Source organism: Doryrhamphus excisus, chromosome 14, assembly GCF_030265055.1.
Source record: "Doryrhamphus excisus isolate RoL2022-K1 chromosome 14, RoL_Dexc_1.0, whole genome shotgun sequence".
NCBI classification, from domain to species: domain Eukaryota; kingdom Metazoa; phylum Chordata; class Actinopteri; order Syngnathiformes; family Syngnathidae; genus Doryrhamphus; species Doryrhamphus excisus.
Genome location: NC_080479.1, coordinates 11,970,441 through 11,983,137, shown reverse-complemented (window position 1 = coordinate 11,983,137; position 12,697 = coordinate 11,970,441). Strand labels below are relative to the sequence as shown.

The window sequence follows — 12,697 nt, the reverse complement described above, 5'->3', positions numbered from 1 at the left end:
AAAGGTGTGAGAATGAGCTGGGATTCCTGACAAAGCAGCACAGCCAAGGGGGGGCGTGCGCTAAAGTAAAAATATAGCATTCTTTCTGTGAACCTGTGTGGCCTATTGTGAGTAATGATGGATGGCGCGACACACTGTGGTCGGCTTCAGATGCTCTTAAATGTGCGGCAGGGGTCTGTCGAGATGGAGCAGATGGAGAGAAGCGATGGAGATGACCATAGGAGATATACGAGAGGAGGGCCTGGGAGGCTGATAGATGCTCATGAGGAGGGGAAGTCCAAAAGGGCTAGATGGACAAAGATGACCACAGGAGACTGTCTGTGCGTCATGTGGGAGCACGCTGATGCTGCGATCAGTCTGTGTCAGATGAAGGAAATGGTTTTTCCCTCAGATAATCTAAAATGTGAACACAGAGCTAACGTGCACGGGTGTATATGCGGATATGTGACAACGTATCACTCACTAAATATTACCTTGTGCTTGTGACTCTCCAGAATCACCATCATCATCTGTTATGTCAACACTGTCTGTTTCTGAGTCTTGGAAGTTTTCTTTTTTATATTTAGGAAGGCTGCAAAAAAGTTTCAAGTGGCAGAACTTTGATAAAGAAGGCGAGATGCATGAGTTGCAATAGGACTGTAATGTAAAGGTTCCTTAGTGAACATAGGTTGCAGGGGGAATGGATTAACAGAGACCCATAACAGACGGTGAGGCGGGCAAGTGTGTGTCTAGACACATTTGAATTTGCAATTCTTGTGGGGAAAAAATGATTTGATTTTCATACGTTTAGAGTTTATATACTTTACCAAACTAAACCTAAACTGTGGAAACAAAACCTAAGTTACATGCTGCATATCTATTATCATGTCTGTTGAGTACAGTGGAACCTTGGTTAGCATTTGCATGTTTTTTGTTTAACACTGAAATGTTAAGCCAATTTTGCCTTGGTTAGCTACAATATGTCATGTTTTATGCTCTTAATGTATGTTCTTAATGCAAACATGGGCTTTAAAGTGTTATGGAGAGAGTTTAGCCGCCTCTCCAAACCAATCAGAGTAGTTATCAAGAAAAGACGCACCCCAATTTGGGCCGAATAACTCGTCAGCTATGTCACCCATCTATGATGTCTTCACCAGTTGACTCGCAAAAGTGTTTACACAAAAAAGTTTTTTTTTTCCAGTTTTACTTATATAAAACAATTTTAAATTCATATACATGACAAAACAAAGGGATATATTAACACTTAAGGATAATTTTACCTTACTGAAGATGTGACTTGTGGCAGCAAAATCTGCACCTTCCTCTGCAACACCATATCCCTGTTTTGCTATTAATTATTCCTAGAAGGTGAGGAACACGATTGAATTGAATTAGTTATTTCTTAAAACCAATCACGTTTCTCACAATCAAGAAATAATGGGAAGGTGGTGGTGCAGAGGAAGGTGTTGAACTCGCAGCCATATTGTGTCTTTGGAAACAGCCACATCAAGAATAATGCCTTGAGTGAAGGTAAAAGTAACTTTGAATGTTTAATTCCCCTGTTCATTCATCATTTGTATACATTTGTTTTCTCCATGTGAAACGATGATTTTTATGTAATATAGCATGAATAGGGGCTGCACGGCGGACAAGTGGTTAGCACGCAGGCCAGAAGACTTGAGTTTGATTGCACCCTCGGCCATATAAGTGTGGAGTTTGCATGTTCTCCCCGTGCATGCGTGGGTTTTCTCCGGGTACTCCGGTTTCCTCCCACATTCCAAAAACATGCTAGGTTAATTGGTGACTCCAAATTGTCCATAGGTATGAATGTGAGTGTGAATGGTTGTTTGTCTATATGTGCCCTGTGATTGGCTGGTGACCAGTCCTGGGTGTACCCCTGAAGACAGCTGGGATAGGCTCCAGCACCCCTATGACCCTTGTTACGATCAGCGGTAGAAAATGAATGAATGAATGAATGAATGAATATCATAAATAATATTGTGCATGTTTTGTGTTAACAATCTTTTTTTTTTGTTTTTTTTAGAAAATTGTGCTTAGTGTTCGTTTTGTTTAGAGTTGGGTTTTCTATTAGAAATGAATGATGCTAACCAAGGTTCCACTGTAGCTTGTGGAAACTGGTAGAAAGATCCCTTCTGAGCACAGAGTGAAAGTAAATACACAACAAAAGTAGAAGTACTGCTCGCATGGGAGAGTAAAGGGCAACAGCGTAGCGGATGAAAAGAGAAGGTGGCAGTAGAGAGAGAGAACACAAAAGAATGGATTGGGGAGCCGGAAGGGAGTTTTGTGCCCAGGAGCACCGTCATAATTGTCACATTTGATCAGGGAGGAACTGTAGTTAGCTTCATGGACCACTGCTTTTTACAAAGCTCCCACCCTAAGTAGGATCCAGAGGACTGCGCATTAAGCACACACACCAACACATTATACTTGACATTCATCTACAAAACTTACATGCAACCATATGTAGGTCTTTGTCCAAATGGAGCAATGAAGGTTAAAGGTTTGAGCCCGTCTTGACTAGTGCCAAGTCCAACAAGACGATTTTAGTCCTCCTCTGATTTGCATCTTCACATTGTAACCCTGCCATTCTTCCACCACTCTTCCTTTGGTGTCCATACAGGAGGACACCCTGTGGCTACAGCAGATGTCTGCTAATCAGGTCAAGGGGCTCCTCTGACTTGTGCTGATGCATGTACGTGCACTGTATGTGTGTGTTGCAGCATGGACAATAAGGCAAGTTGACCTAGCTGCCTCCTGAAGCATGCAGGTCAGCTGTAATTCTGAACTATAGCAACAATCCTTCCCCACACAAGTTTAATATTTACTAAAAGCAATGCAGGGTAATTAGTAGATAACGTTTTATCTAAAAATAATACATATTATTAAATAGTATGGCTTCATGCCAGCCCCTCAAACCCTTCCTGTTTTCAACAGATATCAACCTAGCATGTGTTACAGCATATAAATGCTTTTATATAAACTGCTGCCAGTTTGCTTGGTTTGTGAACTATTTGATGCCAAGACTAGAAGTTGTTTTTGGTGTGAGAAGTTGCATTGATAATGATTTCACCAAGGCCCAGTGGCACTTCAGTTACTTCAAAAGTTTTGGATGGAAAATTAAACTTTATTTTCCTTGTTTTTCATTGCCATTGACCCTAAATGAGTCAATGGCAATGAATGGTTGGTAAATAAATGGTTCAAAACAAAAATCCTGCTAAAATCGCAATAAAAAATGATCATCATAATAATTTAAATCTATTACCAAAAGTGCAAGAATCTTCTCCACCGCCGCTGTAAGCTTTTTGGGAACTTTCCTATTTACCCTGGTAGTTTGGATCGTCCATCAAGTCCCAAGGGGTCACGAGGGTCAACTTCCAAGAACCTTGGTGGACCACACTGGCAGTCTTTCGACTAAGCAGTCATGTTTAAGGCAGAGTGCAAGTGTAAACTTCATTCATTCATTTTTGTAAGACTGGATTCTGTGACGCTCCAATAAATGGACAGACTATTTTGGACGTATTTACAGAAGGATATATTCAATGGGACATTTTCTTGTTTCAAAAACAGACGACACTGTGGAAGAATAGCTGACAAGCTTGTTTAGCTTTTTTTTTTGAAACTGGCTGATTATCTTGAACAGAAGGATTTCCACGTTGCTCTCCATGGTGCTGAAATTGTTATGCTGCTACAAACTCCTATTATGTCACAATACATCTATTTATGTAGAAGGTTTAGGGTACCAGCTTTTTCAAACCCAGGTCCACATACTGGAAAATGAAAGGATACAGAGGCCACTTTGTTAGCTAGCCCACATCCATATGATATACATTTCAAGGAAAATCTGCATCTCAGGTTTCTCAAAGAGGTGGAAACGTGTATTTGTAGAGAGTAGTTTGGTCTTTTATCAACTTTCTTCTTGAATAATCATACAATTTTGGGGGGGGGGATGTTGACTTCATTCACATATTTTAACTCATTTGCCCAGCCAACTCCCCCCCCCCCCCAAAAAAAAAAAAAAAAATACAGCTTTGTTTGTTTCTCATATTATGGCTTTAAATATATATTTTTATATTTTTTTATGGGTGACACTGACAAATCCCTGTGACCTTCTTCTGGTGTACACTTAAGTGTTTACATAATACATCCACTTGTCCAACGCTGAGAAACTTTAACAGTCCTGACAATATGATTATTCTGTCTCTGTCTGTGTTGAGGGTTAATGAAAAATGTCACTTTCTGGTGATGCCGTTTTTTTTTTCTTCTTCCAAGGTACTGTTTACTCTGACTAGTTGATGTATGAGGATGTGAGCATGTCAGTTTTGAAGGATGTTTCAATACTGTGGTTGCTATTTGGCATGAGGATGAAGACAAATGTGGAAGCGCTACAATATGTATAGCGGGCTTTCTATTAACATTCTAACATGGCAAAGCATTGTCAAGTCAAATTTTAAAGGTAAATTATTCATGCAAAACAAACTGAGAGCAGTAATAGGTGGAAAATAGCACTGCATATATTTATAGAAAGGTGTTCACCTTCTGCAGTTTTGCATCTTTGAATAAAGCATGTTGAAATCGGAGGATAAACAGAATGTGATTATGCACTCACGTGGATGAGCAATTTCAAAATTGTTAATCTTGAAAATGGGAGACGCTAATATGTTGCAAGGTGCACTCAAATCTATTTTCAGAAAATACCTGTGCAGAGATTTGCCAGTTTTTACCCTCCAGTGAATTGCAAAACTACCAGATTGTGTTCAGTTATAGAGCATACATCACTTGGCAATATGGAAGATTATGGAAGATTAAAACATATTTAGATTTGACATGACATTTTGACATCTTTTAGCTACTGTACATAAAAATGGCAAAACACGAGGAACCCATTGTGAATCCAGCATTCATGATGACGTCATGGCGGACTTGGCGTCTTTCTGTCCTGCTTCTTTAGACTACAAACTAGGTATCAAACGTATCACCCCTGCTGGCTAAGTAGCATACTACATTTTGTTTACATGTCTTCAGGGCATGATTAATCAACTCCCAGTTCTTCACAACATAGCAAATTCTTAAAAATGACTGGCCATAAATGCTACAAGTCTCCTATAGTTGCTGTGTGAGGTCTACAAAAGCAAGCAAACGCCGGAGTATGTAATATTTTATGTTGGGTCAAAGATATTGACATTCACAGCTGTGGCTGTAGGCAACCTCCTGATATATATATATATATTTTTTTATTAACACCACAAGATGATAGTAGCTGCATGTGCTATACAGTGGTGGTTGCTCTTGTCGGGAAAAACTCAAAAACCCTTTTGAGAGGGGACCATGGGCGGGGGCCGGGGGTCATGGGTTAATCCCCCTTCCAGGATGACCAGGCTGCAATGGATGTCGAGTGGGCAACATATGACACAATTAAGTATGTTCAAATAGCCTAATAGTCCAGTTCCTAGATGTAGAGTCGGTCAGTAAATAAAGTCCTCTGCTATAATTAGAACATTTACAGTAAGCAATGATTATACTCAGTCCTTGTCATAGCGCCACCAAAAAAAAAGGATTGCTCTATGTTGATGTGTTTAAACCAGCACAGCCCCAATTCCTTCCTTCCTTAGCATGTGTATAATAACCAGCATCATGATGTCTGCAGCCCGTTATATATAACGAGCGTACATTGTATGTGTTCGTACAATACAAATGCTAGTTATTTTGCATTTGAAAAGTCCGTGTGTGGACGTCACGACTTGGCGAAGAGCAAGAGTGGGCGGGATGGTAGGGGTGAGAGGACGTGGGGGGGTGTTCCGTTGCGAACGCGCCTGACGACGATTCCCCGGTGGAGGGCAGCGGGGGCGCGCATCCTTCCTCCGCTTGAGAAGCGACTGCAGAGGAGGCAGATGCCCGACTCACAGCCAGCCGCTGCCTGTGGATGCTCTCTCTCGAATAGCACAGCACAAGACGTTATCGCCCCTCCATCTGACTGGATAAAGAGAGGGAGGGGGGGCTTAGTTACAATATATTTTTTGGCTTTTTTCTTTCTTTTTTTTTGCTTCAAATGAAGAGCTCAGTTGGACTTGGAATACCGGGCATCAGTAGAAAAAAAGATTGCTGCTGCAGCCTGTCTCTTTGCTTTGGAATATACATGCGACAAACCATGGAGATTATATGACATGGATTTATGTTTTTATTATTTAACAACCGCCACAACAACCCTCCCCCTTTCCTTTTTCTTTTGCTTTCCTTTACCCTTTCGTGTTAACCTGGTTTGTGCTTTTCTTTGACTCATGGCTACTTTATGATTTCACACTATACATATATACATAGTCGCCATTCCATGTTTAATTTCTCCTTATTTGTTTTGGTTTTGGTTTGTTGTTTTTCCCCGGGATGCCTCACCAAGAGAACATTTTGTGTGGAGAAGATTCCGGAGCTGCATCCAGAATGAATGAATGAATGATAGTCTCTCTCTCAGCCCCCACCTGAGACGTGCCATGGATGAGAAACTTAATTTGGATCCACGGAACCGATCGGGGATTACTCGTTACATCAAATAACTACTTCTGACAGCGATCAGGTAACACATTTGTTCTAACACATGATGTTTCTTGACGCATGCTGTTTGGAGGGGGAGGTGAAGAAATCTATTGATTTTTTTAAAAAATCATGTAAGCCTGTAGACTAATCGCATAACGCATGAGGTTCACTGATATGTGAGGATTTACCACCAAAACATTGCAAAATCACACATTCCGGTTCGATTCCGGTGCATTTTTAAACAACATATTGAGTTGAGCCACTGAATGCCGCAGCGACAGTGTGACAGCGTAGGTCACTTCATTAGGTACACCGGTACAAGTCTCACGACCGCCAGTTCAAGGAAGTGATGCTCGGCTGTGATTGGCACTCTGAGGTATTTGACCTTGTTGCAGATGTATTGGTTTTGCAGTGGTGCATTCAGGCTCCCATATCGGAGGTGCAAACAAGGTGAAACATATTAGAAACCCCCTTGGTAACTGTAATGTGTGTATCACTTGAATTTGGTGCCATTACATTGTACAGGTGTTCCTAATGAAGTGTCTATTGATGAACTTTGCGCAGTAGCCCTCCTCGAATCACCTCCAACTCTCTCTGACACACACACACACACATACATACACACCTGAAAAAACATAATTTACATCGTAATGTGAATGATCAGCAAGGGTATATATGGATTTGGATCACGTTCACGCAACTGATGACTTCAAGTGGATGTGTCTTCTCAAGACGTCACGGTGTTCACGTATGGATCGATGGTGGGGGTCAGGGGTGGGTTAAACCGCGCTCCTTTGGGGGATAAGTGATCACTTCACGCAATTGAGCTCCGGTTTGCTTTGCAAGCGTCTGTTGTTGTCAGCGTGGCGAGCGTCATGCCGCAGTGCTGCTTCTCGTACACTGCACCTTCCCGCCATCTCCCCCTCCGCCTCCTCCTACTTCTGCCTTGTCATTTTTAACATTTAGTCAAGTTCTGAAAGCGTTTTTCGATACCGAGGAAAGAATCCCGGCGACAATCCTGGCTTGCAAGCAGGTGGCTGAGGTGACGCTGAAAGGCGATGACAAGCCGGGATGCAACAACGTCGGTGCAAAAAAAAAAAAAACAACTCCTCCCCTCTATAGTCTCTCTATCTGCACATCTGTGGAGCTTGCACCCTAAACATTCTATTCAGCACCCAACCCTAATAACACAGCATCCTGTAATGACCCGAATAGGCCACCTTTTATTCTTAAAACTATCTTTAAAAACTTCACACATGCTGCTATGTGCATGCCAAAGCAAGAGGTGGTGCTATAACCGTGATAGCTGAATGTCAGCAAAGTAGATTCCTTCTTTGGAAATGATATATTGTCTAGTTGGAGCACATAAAGCCTCTTTAGGGCCTTCAAAATATGTTTCTTAAGAATTATTAGAGCCCTCTAGACATGGCATAACACCCCTATAGTCACTCACACACTCATGTTACCAATATAGCAGACATAAATAGGACACATGCTTGTGTGTTACCATAAATGTTTTCCCTAGGGGCTCTAAGGGAGTGGCAGACAAGAAGTGATGTGGGTTCAGAGTCGAGTTTCAGCTTTGCATTCTGAAAGAGTAGCCTTTTTATTAGGGGCTATTATGTGTTATGAGATAATTCAATCTGCTCTAAAAGCCTGTTGTTTAGGCGATCATAGTCTTTTTTTGTCTCTCTTTGAGCATGAGTAGCACTACTGACACCAAGTGACCAGTGTATAATACTACAATTCATCAATGCCTTTGGATGCATCTGTAGTGTCTAATATATCTATATTTTTTATTTTTGTAATTTTTTTTGCTTAAATGCTTAATTTCGGAAGAAACCCACCAATCTTTTGCTGAAATATCCCTATGTTTAGACAAATAGGCAACCGTGAAACAGCATTATTGGCGAAATCAGGCTTTGCTACACATCTCAGAGCTCTGATGTTGCAATTGTAATGTTTGTACTGTAGCACACACAGGCATGCTCGCATCGCTAATGTTTGTGCTCCATTGTTGTACGAGATGCATGGCATCTATTACATTGGACAAGAAAACAACATTTTAAACCATATATTCCAGTATCAATGCTCAATTTTTGGCAATGCACTTTCAGTTCTCCTACAGCGGTACATCATCTCCCTACCTAAAATGTAATTCCTGGTCATATTGCTGTGATAAAATAATGTAAAATGTATGAGCCATATTCAGAGGACAGCTTTGACATTGGTTTCTTATTTTAAAGATACAGTGAATAATCCCATTTTGTTTTTATTTCTTGGGGCTGCCGTTGAGAACTAATGGAGCTGGCAGGGCCGTGTCCCCATTTAGCAGTGATGAGCAACCCAGGGTTGATGGCTGATGAGTTGGATATGAGAGGGCTGATTTGTAACCCCGCTGAGTAGAGGACAAACAGCAGTCAGGGACAATGGCTGAGTGAAGTGGTTCAGGGAATTTGAACCCAAAAATGGCCGTCAGGATGGTGTGGTGATTAGTGTGTAATGTTGGTATCCCCTGGCGTCGCCTTCTGGTGTAGATTTAGTGGGAAATCACACATTTGGTTTAATTGTCTTTTAATTTTGTTCCATTTTCCTGGTAACCATAGCCCTGGAAAAATGTTGCCATGAAAAAGCAGTCTTTCACTATGAAAATGTGCCGAAGTTTAAACTCTGTGTTCATGGTATGTCACCAGTGAGCATGTTTGGCAGCTGTCCCTGTTGTGATTCACGTTTTGCGCCTATAGTAATAAAACATGCTGTTTCGTGGTTGACCACGTCCTAATACAAGTAAAAATAATATAAATTAGTAAGCATAAAAATGGCAAAATGAATTAAACAACAAATAGAAGGCTTTCAAAAGACTCATTCAAATAAACTGCCATGTCATTCTGCACTAGTCACTGGTTGTCAGTAGTGTTACTGTAATGACACACAAGCACCAGACTTCATCGCTGGAACAAGATTTTATCCCCGGTCTGAATTGTTGTTGTTGTTATTATTATTATACCACAACCGGCATTTGCTACTGACACTACAGTATTGTTGTGGCTTTAAGCCACAGCTAGCTGAAACTTAATTGAATACCTCGGACATCACTTCCTGTCCACCACTTCATCTCCTCCCCTAGCCAACACACAAGCTCAAGGCTTATGTATGTCTTCAATGCGTTATTTCCCGTTATGTTTACTATGATGAATAATACAAATGTGAAGGTGACTATAGGTTAGTTACTATTTCATGTATTTAGGGCTCTAATTTAATGAAGGTTGTAAATGGATTTTATATACTATGTTGTATTTATACAGTATTTACGGCAAATAATTGTTATACCAAATCATGATTTATACAGTGAAACTGCACCTTTTGTAGTCCTTTTATTGTGCCCAACCTAAAGTGTACATGGGCAATAACCATGCTGTCTAAGCAGGGTGCGTCATGAATGCTCACTAACAGATTACTGAACAACATTTGAGAGAAATATGCCTTGTGTTGACATAGAAAAATGAAACATGCTTGAGTTCAGCTCATGAAAAATAGCAGCAAAAACAAGCTTTTGTTTTATTTTTTATATGCCCCCGCACCCTTCTTTAAAAGTACCCCATGATGAATTTTACTTTCAACGCCATGGGCAGGGATCCTAAAAAATGTCAATGGAATACCAATTTTCTCCTCTGGAGATTTTTCTTTTTGTCATTAAACAAAGGTTTACAAATTGCACACATCAAGCCCAAAGAAAATCATTGCAGCAAACTCCACAAGACAAAACAAAATAAATCAATTGTGCAAACGTGACTCAGTTTCCATATGACCACTTGGAAAAATGAACAGATCCCCATGCATGTCTGTGTTCAAATGACTAAAATGGTATTTCAGCGATGACATCAACACAAGGTCAATAAAGTCAAAGAGACACAGCGTGTGATTAATTCGTACGGATTCTTACCGGACAGGTGACAGAAAGTCAAGGTTGCTGCTGAATGCCTGTTTATAAATGTCAACTTTTGCAACTTCAACTTGCAGCTTTCGGGAACCGCTCCAGCTACAAGGCACCTTACAAATGAATTTACTCAGTTGACTTTTTTTATATTAGAGTTGTATACAGAGATCAGTTCTCAAAGCACCGCCGATCCATCCTGGGTTTAAGTCTAATGCGCCTGAGCATTGAAAGCCAACGTCCGCAGAATTCACTAGAGAGCTCTTTAGCTTGTCTGGGATGAGCCTCTTTATGTGGAGCCTTTTGGCTCCAGCTCGGACTTACTGATCCTCACTCGGGCCAGAATCCAAAATGAGATCAACCCCCACCCCATCACCACGCACCACAGTTAGATAGCTCAATGTGGCGCTTTCACAGAATGATGCTTCCAACAGACAATACCATCGGCGTAAAATGGTATATATGTTAGAGATGCCAGAGTAGTTGATTGTGTTGCTGTATACATTTACTATCGGGGCTGTAGTGAGCGAGTAATTAGCTGATGGAGCCGAAAAGTCCTGCTTTGGTTAGTCAAGTAATCGGTTTGACCCTTGATCATGGATGGGAAAACTTTTTCACTCGCAGGCCACATTGGGTTAAAAAATTTGGCGGAGGGGCCATCTGTGTATGGGTGGCACCAAACAGAACGTCATATTTGCTCACGGTGCAACAAAACAAAACACATCCACAGCACATTAACTAAGCGCTAAACACAACATGTTATTCAAACAGTTATTTCCAAATGTCCGCAAGACATGCTGGGTAGTCACGCTGCAACGATATGAACTATTGAGATTTTCAATGAGTGTGTTGAGCAAAAAGTATTCAACTAACATTCATTCATTTCCAGCAAGACAACAGATTTTCCCACAGTATCTGCCGCATTGTTTGCGTCTTAATGTCCAATCAGTTTTAAGAACACAGGTTGTGGATTACATTTAAGTGAGCGCCAGACGACTGGAGAGTGGTAGAAAGTTGAGATTTGACTTGGACTTCCATGGGTTTATTTCAGACTTGACCAGGGACTTGCGATTAAAGACTTGCAAAACACTGACTTTCACCCACCTCTGCTATCCACAAAAAAATAAATGCTAAAAACAATTTCTGAAACACAATTGCTTTACTCCTGTTTGTGAGATACTGCATATATGTTCCTGAAACCAGTGATGAAATGTGCAGGGTAAATCGGACTAACTGACAGCTTGCAATGACATCGCTATCACTGAATGATCATCATGGCTGCGATGTGACACGTATCAGCCGAAGATGTATGAAAACCACCCAACTCTTTGGCAGTTTTATAAGGCCTGTAAATGTGATACTAATAGCATCTTCAATATCCGCCCACATGTCACGCACTAATGCCGGCACTGCTGCCTCCCCCTCTTCCTTAACTCCCCACCTCACTGCTTTCGCTCTCTTTTTGGTTTGTGCATACAAACCTTGCTTTTTATCTATGTGACCTCCTGTTATGCACATGCTAAAAAAAGAGAGATTAAAGCAATGCAATGTGCAGGCAATGGTGGCACAGGGGGAGAATGTACTGCAAACAGTGTTCACTTTCTAATGAGCTTCTCAATGAGCCACTGGTGCCGCTAAAGCCCAACTTGATGGATAATTATATGGAAGCCAGAGCTTTCTTTGCATTTGATGAGATATAATAAGCTTTACAGTCAAAGATTCACCAGGTGGAAACAGAGAAGAGATCTGAAGCAGCGTGTATGGTGCTCCCCTACTTTGTATGCTTGCCATGCTCCATTTGGAGTCACAGATGCCTCTCTCACTGGGGCGGCACTCATTTGGCGTGGCCTCGGGTGACCGTGTCAATATTTGCACCGAGTACTGTTTGTGTTTGGGGTGTTCTATAAGCATGACTGGGCTTGGGTGAAGCTAAGGCGAAAAAACCCATCATCAGGAAACAAAAGCCAGCCTATGGAACCGCTGTCTACAATTAATGAAGGCCTTTTGGCTAGGAATGTGAAAGGATGGGTTTCACTGGGAGGCTCTGGGCTCTGTTGGCCGGAAGGAGGATGCGAGGGCAAAGAGAGGAGTAATTTAATTGTCAAGAATCACTTCTTTAATTAATCGACCACACAATGAATTGTTATAAAACAAAGAGACAGGGTAAATAAAGTCCCAGGCAGTGACTCTGCAATATGAATGTGCAGTAACTATTCGGTCCCAGCCAAAAAATATTTG

General features: G+C 41.3%; 1 protein-coding gene across 20 annotated transcripts in view; it reads left to right on the top strand.

Annotated features, from left to right (window-relative positions):
- adgrb2 (adhesion G protein-coupled receptor B2) overlaps positions 1-12,697 on the top strand; it is a 362,204-nt gene that overhangs the window by 193,214 nt on the left and 156,293 nt on the right. The window contains exon 1 of one of the 20 annotated variants that reach the window (XM_058047715.1): positions 5,872-6,565. The exons of the other annotated variants lie outside the window; for them this stretch is intronic. The gene's annotated coding sequence lies outside the window, so the exon portion shown is untranslated. Of the gene's footprint in view, positions 1-5,871; positions 6,566-12,697 lie in introns of those variants that run through there. 20 annotated transcript variants of the gene reach the window in all.